General features: G+C 41.2%; 2 long non-coding RNA genes across 2 annotated transcripts; one reads left to right on the forward strand and one right to left on the reverse strand.

Annotated features, from left to right (window-relative positions):
- The first annotated feature begins 1039 nt into the window (after window positions 1-1039).
- LOC137862443 (uncharacterized) lies at window positions 1040-5590 on the forward strand. The gene is made up of 2 exons (XR_011100278.1): window positions 1040-1173; window positions 2363-5590. It is a non-coding gene; the product is annotated as an uncharacterized lncRNA (long non-coding RNA).
- An 8584-nt stretch (window positions 5591-14174) lies between these two features.
- On the reverse strand, window positions 14175-17227 carry LOC137862446 (uncharacterized). Its single transcript, XR_011100280.1, has 2 exons — window positions 15515-17227; window positions 14175-15412 (listed from the first exon to the last, which is right to left on the reverse strand). It is a non-coding gene; the product is annotated as an uncharacterized lncRNA (long non-coding RNA).
- Between the last annotated feature and the right edge of the window lie 335 nt (window positions 17228-17562).

A 17562-nucleotide genomic window follows, 5' to 3' on the forward strand; every position in this document is an offset into this window, starting at 1 on the left:
GACTAATGAAAAGAGTGAGACCATGAGAAGGATGAAAACGGAGAACAATTTAGCAGCAGAAATAAAGGAAACTCAAAGTGTAAAGGGAAACAAACGGCCTACAGGGAAAAACAGATTAAATTGTAATTATATTTGAAAAGTCTTACTGATGTCTGATGAGGAAAAGGGTTAATTAGCAGATAAAGGGTGGGGGGCAGGATTTGCAAAACCGCTTTGGAAGAAGAATAAAAAACTTCAACAGAAGCAAAGAAGAGAAGCAGACTACGACCCCTGTGAAAGGTGAAACAGTGGAGGCTCTGGAGATGTCAGATGCTGAGAGGCTCTCACCGCAGAGCTGATACCAACAAACTGCCTGCCCAGGCAGCGCCGCTTCTCTGCATAAAGACGTAACTGCTGAAAGAACCATCTCGGTGACACAGAGAGGAGCTGTTGTTGTAGCAAACTCCGCATGTTGAGCTGTCTGGTTAGCTCAGTTCAGGAACTTTACTTCTGACTTTTAAGGACGTTTTCATCCTCCCTGCCTCTGCCTCCCTGTACCCCTGCAGCCCAAGGGGCAACCTTGTGTTGGGACAAATTTGTTTGCTGACCTGCTGCGATCCTGTGCCAAAGCCCGCAGGTGATAATCCTTGTCCCAGATCCTTGTTTGGGCTGGGGGGCTACAGGGTGGTGGGGTCAGTAAGCAAGGGTGATGCCACAGAGCAATTCCACGTGAGCCATCGTGTCCCTTCAGTGCGAAAGCCTGCAACACTCGCCTCTAGCTACCCTGCAGGGAAGAAGAACCCCGAAGAAAATAAAAGGAAACCCACCAAAACCTGCCGGCCCCTCATTCTGCTGTAAGTGAAGGAAGAAACTCCCGCAGACCTTCCCTCTTGCCAGCCGGAGCAGCGCCGGACGGCGGGGGGAGCTCTGAGCACGCCGCCCAGCCCCGGCCCGAGGGATGCGGAGCCCAGCCGGGTGCAGGAGGGAGGAGAGGGAATTAAGGGGTCTGGGGGGCTGCGGAGACAATAATTGCTGCCCTCCCTCCACTGAGAATGCGTATTGCGGATCTGCCGGGGTTTCAGCAGAGGTGGCTACCCGGCTTCCTGAAGAAATGAGCCGGTCAGAGCTGAACCAGGCTAAAAGACGGGAAGAAAAACTAGCACGCCTGGAATCTAAACACTGCAAGGTGCTTTGGTAAGTAGCAAAGCAATAGCACAATACAATTTCATTAGCAACTGGAAATCAGAGGCATCCTGGCTTGTTTCTGAGTACTGCATGACTGGAGAAGTGAAATCTTTACAGAATTTACCAGCCTGCTATTGAGTCTTCAGCTCCACAAGAAACCTCTCATCTCCCCCCCTCAACCCTTCAAAGAACGGTGTCTGTACACAATCAATGAGGCCCAAGAAACAAGCCCTTCTGTCTTCAGAAAACGTAGCTTTTTGTTCAATGTGATAGGTCAAAAATACTATATCAGTAATTGCCACGTATTGTGGAAAATTTCCTGTTGTGTCTCTACAAAAACCACCCAGATTCTAGTTAAGTGACTGTGTCTTACTGTTTGACACCTTTTTTCCCTTTGTTAAACAGTATTTCCTGTTCCACACTAATTTGGGTTCTCTCACTGACCTAAACTTCTCGAGCACTTTACACCAAATGAGTGCAGCATCGTTTTTTTAACCTATCTTCTCCCTTTGAAGAGGTTGCTACCTTTCATGCCCCTTGTATGAGCCTTGCATGGCTCAGAGCTGCCTCCAGCTCCTTCCCTGCATCCCACCCCACGCTCGCATCACTGTCCCCCAGCTTTGCTCCTGCTGCCTGACCTTTCCTGGCAGGCACAGCTGCTCACCCTGATTTATTACTCCCTCACTAGCTGTGCTCGGCATATGGGGTCCCACTGCAGAGGGGGGTGGTGCCAGGAGGAAGACATTTAGCGGAGGCCCCGTGCTTCAAAGGATGGTGCTCGCAGGCACATCCTTCTGCTGCCACCAGATGCTGCACCCCTCTCTTGGCTCCTGGCTCTGTGACACTCTTCCTCTGCACGCAGCTGGGCATGGCATTCTCACGTTATGTTTTGCTGGGACACCAGGCACTTTCCTGTCTAACAGAAAAACCAGTATATGGATGATGGAGCGACTACAAACTGTTCCTTATCACTGCAGAGCCTTCTTTGTTTCCCTAGACATGCACGTTAAAAAGGTCCTCTGATTGTAGGGGGATAGTTAAAGGCTACTGAGTATCTGTTTGAATGTCTCATTGAAATGGAGATCTAAGCACAACCCAGTTCTGGTTGAACAGGTGTACCCATCATAGCTGTGTTAGTGGGCACTTTGCTAGAAAACAGAAAAACACTGAGGTTCACCTGGCCCCGTTATACTTTAAGGGTGCAGCTGCATCATTCTGAGGAGTCAAGAGAAGACACTTGGTCAGCTATGAAGAAGCATCCGTTTAGGGCTTAAGAGACCACATTTCTGACGCAAGAGACCACACTTCTGACTCAGCTCTTAGATGATCACTGGATTATCTGTTCAGGATCTTTTTCCGTCTGGATTCAGTCCACTGGAGAGGAGCAAAAAGATTAGAAAATGTTCAAAAGATAAAATTTACAAAGACAAGTTTCAACGAACTGTGTGGTTTTGATCTAGAGAAGAGAAAACTCCCAGCGGAGGACCTCCCTCCACAGGCTAGAGCTTTCTAATGGAAAAGCCATGACTCAGTCCAGCCCGGGTCTGCTTTGCCAATTCAGACATCACATCAATTGGGCAGCAGGACTCCCAGATTCTCTACCTTACTCCCAAACTCCTTTCATCTCACACGTAGATTGATACGCACTTGTTTAAGATGCTGAGCAGATGGTCTACTGTGTTTCTTCATGTCCACCCTGCGACCCTATTATGCTATCTGTTCTCCCACTTAGTTTTAAGTATTTGTCCAAATCACAGCAAAAAGGAGGAACATAATAATCTATTCTCCATGTCCCTAGTGAAATGAAGAAGAACCAACTTAACTGCAACATGGCAGATTTAGTTTAAGACATGTAGAAATGCTTACAGGACTTAAGGGTGCTGGTAATTGCAGTGGAATAGATCACTTGAGAAGACTATGGAGTCTCCATCCTCTCAGGTATTTCAAAGTAGGCTGTGCAAAAAGCTGTCAGGATCAAGAGTTCCTGCCGTTTGCCTTAGGCTCAGGATGATGCTGAAGAAAATTGCAAATTCCCTATATGATGTGTCCACTGAGAGGCAAGGCAAAGAAAACACATCTTCATTTGCAAAAAAAAAAAAAAAAAAAAAAAAAGGAAACACAGTGTAAATAGTGCTATTGTCACACCGAAGAGAGGTATTCAATTTCCAGCACTGTCATTCTAGTACTTTTCAGGAACGCTGATTTTGCTTAAATATATAATGTCTAGCATAGTTTATAAATCAACTTGTTGAAATGTTATTCCTTGTACATCTGTGTCTGAAATTGATTTTCACCCTGACAGTTATAACTGTAGCTCTATAGTAACTTTTCTTTCACTTTGGTTTGATTTTGTTATAAAATATTTTTAAAGCAAAGGCTTATTATAGGCAGTAATGAATTAAATTAAAAGGAGAAAAAAGGCCACTGTAAGTCAGGAAATCTTGGTCTTTAGCCCTTAGAGATGAAAAGAAATCAGTGAGAGTTTTAAATTGCAACAAAGATCAAAAAGGAAAAAAAATAAAACAATAAAATTGCAAAAAGGTCAGCAAGAGCAGAAATTTCAGTTTGTAAATCTGTATAGCACTAGCTGTAACTTCTGTACTGAGGTTTGTTCTTCTGTAGCCATCTATCAAGAACAAAATGTAATTCTGGATTAACATGTGACAGAACAATATTGGGGTAAAAAGGAGAAGCAGCAGTGCTGCTTCATACCAAATAGTGGTGAACGACTGTTTACTGAGAAGCAAAGAACTGCTGAAACCCTGTTTTGCTGCACTGTGTGGAATTCAATCCAAGCAGATGATCCCATCTGAATTTAGACCTAGTTTCTTCTAGATGGCTATCTGTACAAGCATCTGAATACGTCTGCAAAGTGCTTGAAGATGAAATACAAATAATGGGAGGTGATTCTAAATTGCTTGGACTGTGAGCGAGCCAACCATTTCCTTCAAAACCTACTTCCTGGACAGATTCCAACCTTATTTTCAATTAAAACGAGAACAAACCAACTCTTGCTGTATTTGCTCTTCGGAGACTCCTTGTCTGCCTCAAACTGCTGCTCTCCCGCATGTGACTTCGTTTAAAAAAATGAAACACTTTTCGGCCATCTGTGTTTCTCGGCATAGCAAGCAGCCTTATGTAATCGTGTTCTGCTGACCTCTCTCCTGCTGCAAGGCCGGTCCTCATAGCCGTTGAGCTAGGAGGAAATGGCAAGAGGCCTTTTGGAATACTCTCTCCCATAGCACGCTCATAAATCAGCCCCACAACTCCTACACTTCTGGGCACTGCATCCGTTGTTGTGTCTGACACAGGGCCATTCCCAGGTTTTTAAGCGTGTGTCCTGATCTTGCCTTCTCAGCTGAGGATTTGTGGGAGCGGATGAGAAATTCCAAAATGTGAATTCCTTCAGAAAGCAGCATCACTCAGCTCTGGTGACGTGTCCACGGCTTATCAGATGAGCAGCGTATTGCACGTCACCCTGAACTTTACCAAAATTAGTCATCAAGCTAATCCATAAGAACCGGGAGAAGGGTAGTGGCTGCATTGTTTGAAGGCCAGCTAAATGAGAACATATGTGCTACTGGGGAACAGCTATGTCATTCAGTCCAAATTATATTGTGAAACAAAGCTGACACAGCCTCAAAACTATTAATTTCCTGTCTTGCTGACAAACTTCAGTACCCTGCTTAAAGACTGTGAGACTAGAATCTCCCCACACCTTTCAGACTCTCTTACAATTTTTGTAAAGGAAACCTGAAGTTGTTAGGTTAAAACTGATAAGAAATAACAACAAAGGTGCTGTTACATTATAGTACAGTATTGCAACACAGGTCATTTTGCCCTTGCTATGGCATTTTCTTGGCTGCCTCTTCAACAGCTCCTGTGGTCTAAGCACATGGCAACTTCACTTGCAGCAGCAAATCCCGATATAACATAATGCAGAACAAATGTTTCTGTTCCTCAGTTTACTTCCCTCTGAAGAGGGCATATGGAAGTCCTTTCACCAGGAACCCATTCTGATGATAGATGACTGACCAGTTTTTGGTACCCTGTCCGAAGGACATTACCTCTTCTACACTTGTACCAGCCTCCTGAAGAGCAGTCATGTTTTTAGGGCTACTTTGGTTCAGCTAGCCACAAAGGCAGGTAGTTCCTTGCTTCCACCTCTGACTTCTGCCTGTGAACCACTTCTCATCACTCACACTAACACATACAAGAATTGTAAAGCAGTATTTTACCCTGTAACACACCAAGGTGTTAAAAGACTTGAACTATGTCTATAACAATCGAGTTCCACATGTGGATGGAAAGCAACACCAACCTGAAATATCAGCAGTAAAGTATTATGTCATCTTGCCTGTGGTGTTATTTCTGTTGTTATTATATGTTAAAGTAAAAAAAAAATAAAGAAAAAGGTACTCTGGAAGCAGCTGTAACTTTTTAAGTAACAGCCACTATGACGAGGAAAGCCAGTTCTCCTGGTACAGAATGATGGCCGGGTTCTCCACCAGAAACAGCTTCATTTCAAGACTACTGAAATTATTCTTAAGAGTGTTTCATCCAGGGCTTGGGGCCAGCTAGCAGGGTGGTAGGTTAAAACCAGGGTGCTTGCTAGATGGCTTTACACCAAAGCATGCTTAGATTCTGTGTAGTGTGTTTACTTTCTGTTGTAATGGAAGCCTTGCCCCTCATGGCCACACAACCACTTTTATGCAGCCCCCTCTCACGACCATGCACACGAGTCGAGCAGCAGTTTGTCTGCTCATCTCTGTAGCCTGGTCACCCTACTATGCCCCAGGACGCTTCAGAGGGCAACACGAGCTCTTTCACTGGGGATTACTCAGGAGGTAAAATGTTCTATGGGAAAGGAACAGCAACAAAATATTCCACGTTCATATGGGAAATGCTGGAGGAAATGCGAGAAGGAAAAGAGAGTAAGAGGTCATACAGGAAAGAAGATGAGGACAAGAAACTATGACAGTTACCACGCAGAGGTTATATTCTACTCTTGTGGCTGCCTTCGGGCTTACCAGACAGTGGCATATGGGGAGTCTTCCTTCATACCCGGGGGAAGGGAGAGAACCAAATGCCCACAGGTTAAAATTAATAGTAGAAATCCTCAATACAATCATCTCAGTATTTCCATTCTACTGTTTCAAACTGTCTGTAAACTCAAATAGTTGGAGCACTGGAGCCATTCTCTGTTTCTGTTTTCAAAGCCTTGTTTGCACGTCTGAGTGTGAATAACAATTTTGAAATAAAAGCTGAAGTTTTAGCATAGCCATGAAATACTAGAGTCGTGAGGCTATAAAACATAGGCTTTATGTATTGTCTCTTAGGATGTAACTGCACAACAAAATACAAAGTAGAGACTCCTGACCCAGCCTGCATACCTGGAACAACTCAGCTTTTACCTTCTGCTCAGCCCATTCCAAACGAGATTTGGTATTTTTCCATGGCAAATTCCATGTCTCTTCAGGTATCTTAACAAAGAGGATATTTAAACGCTGCAATAATTTACCTAGGAATACAGCCATTTCTCCATCACTTGCTGTCTTTAAATCAAATTTGCTTGTCTTTCTGAAGATTTGCTGCATCTCCAGTAAGAGGAAAAAAAAAAAAAAAAAGAGCTTCCAAATGGAATTTCTGGAGAGGAGTTGGTATTTTGTATGAGGCAATGTTAGATGATAATAACAATCTTTTCTAATTGTAAAATCTATTACTCTTCCTCAATGGAATTATTCTGGATTGACAACCTTACAGTTAAAGCAGGATTTCATTTTGATTTTGCAACTAAAATATCACATTACCAATTACACAAAAGGATGGAGCATTGAATTTTTAAGTTCACCCTAGCTATCACATTTTGAGTGCCTTATACCACAACATTAACAGACTAAGTGCTAATGGCATTAAAAAAAACTATCAGGCAAATATGGATTTTTTGTTAATATGTATTAAATAGATTTTTCATTAAAACAGTTTTTTGGATTCACTTTCTAATGCCTGCAGTCTCCAGGTAATCAGGCTGGAAGCACCTATCTGAGAGATGAGGTAACTTTTTTTGTATTCTGAGGCAGCTGAAATGAATAATACCTTAATCCCCTGGCTGCTTCATTTGTAACTGCTTGGTAATTGTGAAATGGCACATTACTGCTCAAGGATTAATCTAGCTCTTGCATGAGAATTCTCTGCACATACCACATCTGCAGCGGCCCTTCTCCTCAAAAGAAGGTGACTCAGTTTCATCTAAGGCATCAGGAGTCTGCACCTTCTCTGCTTCTGATTCATTTCTGAGAACTTAAAGTACAAACAAATGGCATTTCCACAGCCCTTGCTGATACAAATAATATCTGTCCTGAAACTGCAGGTGAAGGAATGTTAATTTTCAGACCACTGAATACAATACTGGAGATGAATAAGATTATAGGTTTGCAAAAAATGCTTTAGATAAATAAAAGTACAGGTTTGCATAAAAAGAGGCCAATATTGCGAGTTTCCTGCCAAATCTCTCTGTGGTGAAAAAATAGCTGCTTCCCCTATTGTGAGCATGAAGACATGTATTTGTTGTTATTCTTTTTTTCTGACCACTCAAAATCCCTAAAAATAAATAAATATGGAAGAATATAAGACCACACAACCTGCTGACCCTTATCATATTAGTCCGAAGGTAAAGAGATACAGATAAACATCAGAAGAGGATGTAAGAAGCTACTGTTTCTTAAGATGCCTAGGCTAACAGTACTAAATTCTGCAAAGGTGCAAGGCTGTGTCAACAGACAGTACTGAATCAACTAGAAAACGACTAATGCACCAAAATGTAACTGAAGAATCATCCAAATCTACACAAAAATTGAAATGTACGGTGGAAAAAAAGCAAGTATTGCCTTTTATTGTATAATGTTGCATGTTTACAGAATGCTCCAGGACTGGCATATCCGAGCCATAAGTAATACCCTATTCCAGCTTTGGACTGCATAACATAAAGAACCAAATATATAAACAAATCTAGCAGAGATTTCTGATGAAAGATGAATTATAGCACAATAACATTTTTTGCATCTCTGTCCATACCTTACATTCGAGGCGTTATAGGAATTAAATCCCGTAACACTCCTCGCTATAAAGCCAAAATAAGGAATCTCTTTGAGCCTCAGCAGAACTTTTATGCTTTTAGTCACCTACACTGGGGGTTAGAGCAGGGTGGGAAAATACCCTCTGCCATTCCTCTCAAGAAGGAAGACTTGCCATTTCAGAGGCTGAAGGCCAGCAGCATTCATGTGTCTTTTGCTCCCTGCTCCCCACGGGGATGTAACAGTCAGGTAGAAAGTAAAACAGCTGAGATTTACAATAACAAAACACAATGTGAAATATTTTGGACTTTTGGGAAGGGGAAAAGAAATAAGAAAAGAAAATTAGCAAAGAAACAACAGAGAGCAGGTAAAGGAGGAAGAATTTAAAACAGGCAGCTATATTAAAATGGGTTCTTCAAAATCCAGGGTGGTCACTTTGGGGCCCTTCCCTGGACGTCCTTTGGCCCTGTTTTGGTGGCACCGTAGAGACTTGCCTGTGGAAGTTTTCAGTGAACAGGAAGACGGCTTAACACCACAGGGCTTGAGGTAACAGTTTCAATAGCCATCCTTTGGCAACTGCAAGGCTGCAGCTAAAAGACAGCAAGCTGGATGAAATCATCATGTAAACTAGCTTCTGATCCAATCTTAGGTTGCAACACTCTAGTTTCTGTTTGTGCACCTACTGCTGCCCAACTGGCTTCTTGGATATTTGAGGCAGTATATATATATCTGAATGGCAATATTTTGATGCATATTTCACTCAGCACCTCCATCATGTAGCAGTCAGTTAAAAATGATAGCATAATAATTGAAGCTTTTATGATGTTAAGTAGCACTGCAACCTGCAGAAATACTTGCTTTCCAATACCAAGCTGATATACTTGTCCAATGCCTAAAATAAATTTGCTCATCTTAAAACTTCGATGGTTAGATACTTGAATTTGCTGTTGAATCATCTTATTTTATTTGCATGTGTCACACCAAAGGTTAATAATATTTTTTCATTTGAGTAGAGGTATTGGAGATGGGCAAAGCCTGCCAATAATTCAGACATAATTAATGTGTCTGCTTGCAAATTCACAGATTTCATATACATCTTGTCTGTTATAATGTGACTCATTCTTCTGCATACGGTCATTTGTATGGGGTGACATTTGTGATTTAATTTTATAAATTAAATTTAAAGCGGACATGTAGCTTAGTTCCTTTAGCACAATAATTGGATAGTATATTATAGAACATTAAGGTATGTGCCCATTTTCTTTCAGCCCCGTTCTCAGCAATGCAATCTATATTTATATGATGCTAAAAATTATTGATATCAACTGCCTCTATCTGTTGTACAATGAGATACTAAAGAGGCAAACAGGCTCATGGCAATGCAGGGAGGAACCAGAGCCTGGGAGATACAGATGTAGATCTCCTCGCTTTCCTGTGCTAAGTGACTTAAACCTTTTGTGTTTCAGACCACTGCCTGTACTCTGTTTCTCTTATGCATAAAGGTACAGATAGAGACTATTTATCTTACTGAATATACACACTGCTTGACTTAACAGGTCTCAATCTGGTTTAGAGCCTCTAGGCATGACTGTAATGGCAATATAGCAAAAGGCAATAGCAAATTCTCTATTAATACCATCATTACAACCTTTCAAATAATTGTAACAAGATGCCTGCCAACATGGGCTGGAAGCATTCTCCCAGACTCTGAAGTTCTCCTATATATTATTTTTGCTATGGCATTTGCATCCTGCTTCCTGTGTGATGACAGTGGTGTCTCAGGAATTTCCTTCCCACATCCCTATTAGGGTCCTTTTCAAAGCAGAAGACTCCCCCAAATGCTTTCTGTTCATTATGTGACGTGACACTGAAGTCTGAGATCAGGCCAGGGAGAAGAGAATTAAAGAAATTTCTCCTCAAGCAGGTTTTACTTTAACTTGAGCTTTTTTTCTTCTTCTTTTTCTTTGTTTTGGTTTGTTTGTTTGCTTAGGGTTGGATTAAGTTCCTTTGAAATTCACAGGAGATCTGTCCCTGAACTGTGACAGAGAAAACTCACAAATGTGCATTGTGCGTTGAAGTTACAGGTGAAGTGCATAAAACTCTCACCAAGAAGGGAAATTTCATGCAAGGCCACAGAGGAATATTTGAGCATGCTAATACACCTCCGATGATGTGTACAAACTTTACACCTTTCTAGACATTTCCTCACCTCTGAATTTTGAACAGCATGTTTTGCTAGGGGCAGCTACAGTTCCTGTGAGGAATATGGTTTCTTTTCATTTCTCTCAGTCTGCATTCCATATGGCTAGACTGAATGCTGCATCCCGTCCTCAGCAGCTGCAAAGCTAATGGGTGTTGAAGGGACTTGCCACTTTCAGCCATTGCTCCTCATGGTGCCAGTTTTCCAGACAGCAAAGGTGGCATGAGCTGGACTATCCGATAACAGGTACGGTCAGAGCCATTCTGGGTGTTAAGACTTGTGGTAAGAAGATGCTAAATAATATCTCCAGGGAAAAATGAAAGGGAAAAAAAAAGAAGCATATTTCCAGTAACTCCAAAGAAATGCTGGCACTCTGAAAGTGTAAGAGTTTTGTTAAAGATCTAGCTCAAATGTAGGGTCAAAAGTTTCATTTCCTTACCGCAAGATTTAGGATTCTATGTCTCTGGTATATATATCTTGAAGTACTAAAATCCCTCAGCCTGTAATTAATTAGCTCTAGTAGCTTTGATGATGTTTATAGAAAGAAGCAGTGGAGCTTGCCTGCAAGGCTCAACACTCTCAGTAGAACAGACCATTTCTGGTAGGCAGGCATTTTAATAGTACCACTCACTGCAAAACAACTCCATTGGGGTTATATTTTGATTATTGTTAGTCTGCTGTGGAAGGCAGAATTTCTCTGAACGTGAGTGAACATCTGATTAACTGTCTTAAATGTGGGGATAAGGCAGGGGGAGTTTTGACAAGGAAAACTCGCCTCTTGCCACACAGGGTTTGTGGTATCGCTCTGGAAGCTCAGGACTGCTTCCAGTTTAGCACAGGTATGCTTCAGGTATTGGAGATTACAAACAGTAGCTGCAGCAATGTAGAATGAAACCTATCAATGGAAGGGAGAGCAAGAGCAGATGAAGGGCTTGTTTTTTCAAACAGAAAGAATGGAGAGAGAAAAACAGGAAGTGGGGACAGAGAGGAAAAAAAAAAAAAAGGAAAACTAAAAAAAAAAGTAGAGCAGTATATAGAAAATGTACATAGAAGAAAGATTATGTATTTCCCAAGATAACAATGTCTGACTCTGCTTTTCAGACCAGTTAAACCACGTACACTTTTTGGTTTGTGCTTTACAAGCATTCAATTACAGGAGTTATCTGTTTTCCATAGGGGTTATCCAATTCTTTGGGTTAATTCTTCACTTAGTCATCTACTGATACAGCACAAATGCCAAGTACTTCAAAGGAAATAGCAGCAGTAGGGATCAGGTTGTATCTTTTGTACTGTGCACTATGATTTTATTTATTTTTTTATATAGTTGCTCTTGCAGATATGTCTTCAAATTGGCATGTAGCCCAGAGGAAAAAGAAAAAATATATATATATTTATATATAAAAATTCTCCAATATCCTTATCAGGATTTTTTCCCCCTCACTTACTTGAATGAGGATGCTCTTTTTTGCCCTAAGGTTACATTGTGGCACGTACTTTTTAAGCCCTCCAAGATTATGAAATAAACCCATACATTTTTTATGGGAAGTGATTATAAAAGCAAAACATTTCTAGAGTTTATATACCAAATTGTAGTCTAACTCAGATAATGTGCATATAATCACAACGAAGAGTATAGAAAGGAAAACCTTGAAAATATGTGGCAGGTAAATGTGATTATTAAGCAAGTTTGAGAAAAAACAAGATGTTTCTTGGTGTTATACAAAAAGAAGGAAATGTTACATTACTTCATCTAGTAAATAACGTAGTGAAAATTATTCTTTTATCTCTTGCTATTGTGCCTGATTTAAATTCAAGTCAAGCCCTAGTCCTAGATGTGTTTATCTTAATTACTATGTTTTGCTACAACTCTAGATGCTCAATGACTGGATGCTTTTCCCAGTGGCTACAACTACATCAGATGCCAACAACTAGAATATTTTCTCTACAGTGTTTGTTGCCCTGCAGTTTGATCCTCTATCATCAAAATTGGTGAGAATTTTGCCATTGATTCCAAGTAGTGCAGAAGGACATCCACTGTGAAAAGCTTCAGAAATATTCCACCTCTAATCCCAATATTCAATAACTTCACAGAGCTTCCATGCAGAGCTTTCTGTAAACAGTTCTCTAAACTACAGCTTCCAGGGTTTTGTTGAACCAAACTGAAAGCAAACACAATCGGCAGAGTCAGGACAGGTAAAAGAATGCACAAACTATAGCAATGCTTTTGGTTGTGTTACATTATGTACATAAATTTACAGACATACGTACACCAGTTAATCAATCATCTCCAGTCAGAAATGTCGGGGTATCTTAAATGATATTGTAGCATGGGGCTATGTTCAGGCAATTCCTTTTCACTCTATTATAACTTTTCATCTCGAGTCAATATTAAATTCCATTTATCACAATAGGTGTCAGTAGCTATGTCATTTTCAGTAGCATCTTCCAGATAAAAACACCCCAATGTCTCTCTGCAGCACCATTAGCAGTATTGACTGCTCTATTTTCTCTCAATAGAAAGCCCCTCACAGATACCTTATTGTGGAAAAGGCATCCTCAGCAGCATTAAATGTCTTTTGAGCAACATTTGAAGGAGATGAGATTAAATACTCAGCAAGAGTTATGGACAAGGCTCTATGCCATTTTCATTTAGGGACTTTGATCATTAAGGGGATGTGCTTTTCCTTGTCGGTGATGTTTTATTGTCATTTAAGTTGGCTCCTGCCACACAAAGGAATGGAAAGTTATTAATACTTTGGCTAAAAATTTCTCCAACCATTCTTCATTCATCTCTCAGCAACAGAGCAACTGTCAGAAGCAGCAAGTTGATCTGAAGATGTATAGAGAGGACAGCTTATTTTTCATCAGTCATTTATCTTGTCCCCTTTTGAGACTGCATGCTGGGACACAGGGTGTTCAATTGGTGCCCAAGGGATTATCTCAGATCATCACTTTGAAGTAACGATAGTTTGCTATTATTCTTCTATTGCAACTGCACGAAATTTTGGCAAGTACCGAGGAGTATGATCTAGCTGCTACAGCAAAAGACAAGGGGCAGCTGTTCTTTCATAGCTGCTTGGATAATTATCTGAGCTAAGTCATCTTAAAGGAGGTAGGAGTGGAATGGTGGGCAGAGGTGGAAATCAGAACATCTATTTGTTCTTTATTACGTGATCTCACGTTCTTCCTACCCATCTGCCAGCAATGTTAAAGGAAGATATTGGCATTTGATATAGAAGTTATCTGAAGGTTTTTTGCTCTTGGAACTCACTGCATACTGCTATTAGTGTGTCTTGGATAAATTGCTCAACTTCTGTATAGAGTATGTGATGGAATATGCCTTTCTAGTCCCTTCCACTGCACTCATTTTAGTCATGAAAAGGTTCTGTCGCACTGAAATGACATCTATATTGCTGCAGTCAGAGAGAGAAAATGTATATGATATACCCTGACTTCAATGCCCAGGCAGTCAGTGAGAAGAACTTTCTTTCTGGCCTCTGGGAACATACCTCTATTAACAGAAAGAAAACAAAACCAGCCTGAAAACAGGCAGGGCCAGAGACTCAGGAGGCAGTAGTAGGCTGAAGAAGAACAGTTTTTAGCGATTATGTAGTCCTTACTCCTGTCTTGAACTGCAGTTTTGGGACCCAGACCTCTGCCAACTTCTGATGGATTTGTGGCCAAATAGATCACTCATGATATTATGGCATTTTTTACAACCAGGCAAGAACAAGAAGCACAGACAAATATAACCTTTAATTTAACTGTTACAAATGATTTGTTTACTTTCAAAACTATGTAGGACCACTTCTTTGTAAAAACAGATTCATCCTTCTGTACATAATAGTGATTAAACTATTATCCACTCTGTTATGGTTATTCTCCAAGTCAAAGGAACACTTTATCCATCTCAACTGGGTATATCATTAAAGAAAGTAGAAAGTAACAGGAAAGTAACAAGGAACAGCCCCATCCATATTCATGTATATGGGGAGTCCTGAAAAGATGTATATTGGAAGAAGAATCTTTTTGTTTGTTTGTTTGTTAATGATCCCAAGCACTAAGTTGCTTTGTTCAGCAAATGGGTACATTCTGCAAGCAGGTACAGTGCAACAAGCATTTGACTCTCAGCAAATGTTATGTTTATGTTCATTTACCAGAGATAATGAAGTATGTAAATTTAGATATGAGCATAAGATGAGTCTCATTGGCTCCTGGCAGATCAAAAGCAGAGCGCTGCCAGAATTATGACACCCTTCCCTGCCACTATCTCCAATTTTCAGGTTATATCTCTCCCAATTTCATCAGAAATTGACTCTATGGGGTACAGAGAAAATTGTGAAAGAATGCTCTAAAAATATATACAGTGCATTTTTACCTTATCCAAATACCCATATACTTTTTGAAGCTTGGAGTTTCATAACCATTGCACGGTTCCAACAGTTATTGCCAACAGCCAGCAATGACATTTTTTGAGTGACGTGCGTGTTTGACAGTTACTTTATGGACACATTTGCTCTCAGCGAGACAAATTTTCAGATTAGATACAATTGCATCAACACGCAGACTGCATCTGAGGACAAATCTACCTCGCTGTGCTTCCTAGCCGCCTGTTAAACTGCAGCACTGTGCAGTTAGTGATACACAATCCAGATGCTTGGGAAACTTAGGCTATACTTAGCTTTGAGTACCACGCTTTAAGCACTTGCCCACCCATCCCTGCCAACGTGAGTTTGCATGCAAAATGACCTTAGAGGCATCTGAAAAGCTTGTTGTCTCAGCAGCTAGTTTGTAAGCCTTAGCTGAGACTGAAAATTCCTCCTTAGTCCCAGCTTCACCTTATTCCTCTCAAAAATAAACAGTAAGTAGTGAAGGGAAAGAGAGACACATACGGTACGTGTTCCTTCTGTGTTTGTTCTGGGTTTTCCTCCAGGTCCTCTCCTTCGTGTCCTGTCTCGTCCTCTGCTCATGCTCTCTGAAGGTACATAAGTAGAAAGGTCAAATGTTAGCTGCTTACCCACTTTGCTGGAAGCTCTTTAAAAAAGTTTCCTCACGGAGCTTTGTAAAAATCCAGCACCTTTTGCAGCACCAATTTTTTGTTTCTTTGTTTCTTTTGAAACTCAGATGACACTCAGGAAAGGAAGAAAACAAACCAGCTGAATTTAAAACCATTGACTGAATTTAAAACCACATTGCCAGTGTATCTTGCTCCAAGGGAGGCCAGTCTCTTTCAATGCACTGGAAAACTTCCAGACTAATAACTGTAATTAATAGCTGAAGTAATCGCATCCCATGCAACTGCAGCATATGACCCCTTGTGAGCATGAATATATTTTCCTTCTGGCACCCACCGAGAGAAATATCACCATCCTGAAAGCTCAGAGAGTCTGCGACTCCTGACCGAGGACGATCACAGCAGTACTGTGGATGGCGCCTCATGGTGGCCTCACAGGCCACAGGCCCAGGCCTCCCTTCTGTGGCGGGTGGCAGGCGCTTGGTGAGCCCGGGCATGGCGGGTGACACCGTCTGTGGCTGGTGACTGCCTGTGGTGGTTTCAGGCTGTGAGGAGGGCAGGGCTCTGGCACAGCTCTCCTCAGGGCTTCCCCCCCCCCCATCCTCAGGAGGTGACCCCTGCATGCGGGGCAGGCCTTTTAAAATAAAGCTCCGGACAATTAACACCGAGACAGCGTCTTCAACAGTGAAATGCTTCCACTTCCCAGGAAGCTGCAATGCAAAACAAATTCTTTGTGGCATCACTACTTTGGTCAGACAAGAAAATAAACCTTGAGGCCACAGCCAAAAGGGATTGCTTGACCTTTTGCTCACTCAGAGAGCCAGAGCTGAGCTTCCAAGGGCCACAAGGGCCGGCAGGGTCCACCACAGTGTGGGATCCAACCCCTCCACCATCCAGTGTGACAGGAAGATTGTATTTCCCTCGTAATAGTAGGCATACCTGTTTTGTATTCTGACCATATAGCAGAAATAGGCCAGATAGTGCATTTTACACACCTTTGTCACAAGGAGAGGGCAGCTGTGGAAATCAGCCCTGGATATGGCACTTGAAGGACAAGAGGAAGTCAGGAATAAGGCAAACTACTCATTTGAAACAGTCGCAAAGTCTGTGAATTTATGCTTTATCCTTCTTACACATTTCATTTAACTGGAAAACAGCATCCTGCCTGGAGAAAGTTCAGATGGATAAACAAGCACACACAGGGTTCAGCTGGGTAAGTATAAGCAAACTAAGCTTGATAGCACTCCCAGTTAAGCCACTGCAAGTGACTTGAGCAGTGACAAGTCAAAAGTGTGCAGATGAACCCGCTGAACAAACCAGGCAATGGCTGGGTGCTCTGAGTTCTCACTGCTCAAAACCAAAATGCAGTTGTGTGGGATGCAATAAGATGCCACTTTGACCTGCTTTTTGTGAACTTGAATGCATCAGCTTTATACTTCACAGAAAAAAAAAGAAAAAAAAAAAAGTGGGGTCATTTAGCTTGCTGACATTTATACATGATCTTTGTATGACACGCCTGTACTTTCTTATCCTGCCTTGGCTTTCCTCCCACTATCAGCGTGAAATAGTTTTGTTCATATATTTGTTTACTTTTAACTATTTTGATATCTTTTTTTTTTTTTTTTTTTTTTTTCCCAGAAATAAGTACACTGAATAAAACGTCAATAAAAAGCATAGCTGCAAACCTCTATCATAGTAGATAGACATCTGTAAGCCTTAGCCTCCATGAAAATTTATAATTTTTTCTGGAGGTCACTTTTGCACATATCCATACCAATAAATTACATGGCCTGATATCTATTAAAAAATAAAAATAAATGTTCCAATATCCTGGACTAACTCTGATGATTAAATGGAGTGGGGATGGATTTGCATTGTTGATGTAATCTGTAGATCTGCATCTGCATCCTGATAAATCAACTTGTATATGTTGATCTGCATGCTGATACACATTATGTGGACTGTGGCAAGACTGAACTCTTGTAGTGAAGTTCATGTTGAATTTGCTGATAGCTTTGCATCTTTCATTTCACAGGGGAAGAAAAAAAAAAAAGTGTTTCTGATGTTTTATGTGAAGAATCTCCTATTTCTGAACGTGGGATGAAGGTGAT

This window comes from Anas acuta, chromosome 1 (assembly GCF_963932015.1).
Source record: "Anas acuta chromosome 1, bAnaAcu1.1, whole genome shotgun sequence".
NCBI classification, from domain to species: Eukaryota; Metazoa; Chordata; class Aves; order Anseriformes; family Anatidae; genus Anas; species Anas acuta.